Source organism: Gymnoscopelus microlampas, assembly GCF_963454915.1.
Source record: "Gymnoscopelus microlampas genome assembly, chromosome: 6".
NCBI lineage: Eukaryota > Metazoa > Chordata > Actinopteri > Myctophiformes > Myctophidae > Gymnoscopelus > Gymnoscopelus microlampas.
The window spans coordinates 57,108,152-57,110,306 of NC_139943.1; positions in this window are offsets into that span (position 1 = coordinate 57,108,152).

Below are 2,155 nucleotides of genomic sequence, written 5' to 3' on the forward strand. Positions count from 1 at the left end.
TTAAAGGAGGAGTTCACCCAAAAAATGACTTATTTTCTATCAATTACACACCCCATGAAGCCTTGAATTCATGGATTTATTTTTGTTTTTGTGGCATTCCTAAGACAATAATTTGATGACCGTGTGTGTATCCAGTAGGAGACACAAATACTCTACTCTGTGTCTCCTACCGGATACATTAGCCGGTAGGAGACGGGAATCAAATTATTAGCTTAGGAATGCGACAAAAACAAAAAATAATCCATGGATTCAAGGCTTCATAGGGTGTGCAATTGATAGAAAATAAGTCATTTTTTTGGGTGAACTCCTCCTTTAAAGACAGCAGCATCCAGCATTCATACAAACAAGGTAGCATGGCAGCATGACATACTGTATAACAGCACAGCAAGGCAGAACAGAGAAAGTGCATTCATTGGGGCTTAGAGTTCATAAGTAACTAACAGCCCCCGAGTAGAATCTGCATTCAAGCTTTTCAGTTCTAGCTTTGATGGACTGCAGCATCTTGCCCAAGGGGAGCGGGTCAAACAGTTTAGGGTTTGACTTTCCACAGGGACCAGTTCCGAATTGCAGCCACCTGTAAGCGGGTTTGAAGGAGAGTATGGATTCGTATGTTTTTATAACTGTTGGTAGGGCATGTTATCTGTGTCCTTTTTAGATTTGAGCTAAAAAGCATTATTTTACACTTTGGGCTATTCAAAAATAGCAGATATACAAGCTCGCAGCGCGGCACCGAGTGCCGCGCTACGAGCTTGTAGATCTGCTATTTTTGAAAAATCGTGAAAATGTGTGCAAATCTTTGAATATATATGTTTTTAAAGCGAATATTTTTAACTCAAGTCTTTGCTTCTGGGGGGTCCCTGGAACAACATATTTTGATGAGGGTCCGCGTCCAAATACATATAATTTTGGGGGTCCTTGACATGAAAAAGTTTGAGCACCACTGATATAGAAACTTCCGTTTTTCAGAAAACTGTTGGGATTTAGGAGACATGTAGAATCGGCTTAAAGGGTTAAAAACAAGTCCTGCTTTTGATCCTATACCTAGCTGTCACTGTCTGTCTTTTGGGTTCTCACCACAGCAGCATGATGTGACAGAGATATTGAATGGAGTCGCGGCCGTCTTATCTCTGCCTGCATGGTCCTGGGGGAACGCCATTGAACGGGAGAACATTGCTATCCTGTCATCTACGGTCCGAGCGCCATGTCACCGCTTTCATGTGCTGTCAATGGACGTCTGAACCCAGAGGAACATTTGTGCGTGTGCGTGTGTGTGTGTGTGTGTGTGTGTGTGTGTGTGTGTGTGTGTGTGTGTGTGTGTGTGTGTGTGTGTGTGTGTGTGTGTGTGTGTGTGTGTGTGTGCGTGCGTGCATGTGTGTGCAGTGGTGTATAGTAACTAAGTAGCTACATTTACTCAAGTACTGTACTTAAGTACAATTTTGAGGTACTTTTACTTTACTGGAGTATTTCCAATTGTCTATACTTTTACTTCTACTCCACTACATCTCAGAGGCACATTTTGTACTTTTACTCCATTACAATTATTTGAAAACTTTAGTTACTAGTTACTTTGCAGATATAAATTATTACCTTATAAAACATACATTAACCGCCCTATTTTATACCTAGGCTATTTGAAAATAGCCGATCTACAAACTCACAATGTGCCGCATCACGACACGTTGTGAGCTTGTAGATCTGCTATTTTCAAACATTTTAGTACTTTTACTTTTGGTTCTTTAAGTACATTTTGATACTTTTGTACATTTACTCAAGTCAATTTTGAATTCCGGACTTTAACTTGTAATGGAGTACTTCTACATTGCAGTATTGATACTTATATTTAAGTAAAACATTTCAGTACTTTTTCCACCACTGTGTGTGTGTGTGTGTGTGTGTGTGTGTGTGTGTGTGTGTGTGTGTGTGTGTGTGTGTGTGTGTGTGTGTGTGCGTGCGTGCGTGCGTGCGTGCGTGCGTGCGTGCGTGCGTGCGTGCGTGCGTGCGTGCGTGTGTGAACCCACACAGGGACATTCAGGCTGAGGACAGAGACAACGATCGGAGCAGCTTGTCAGCCGGCCAGACACCGTTCCTGGCTGTCACCATCATGAGGGACAGAAAACACCCGGGACGGACTTTGTGGAACTGTTTTGAGACGATG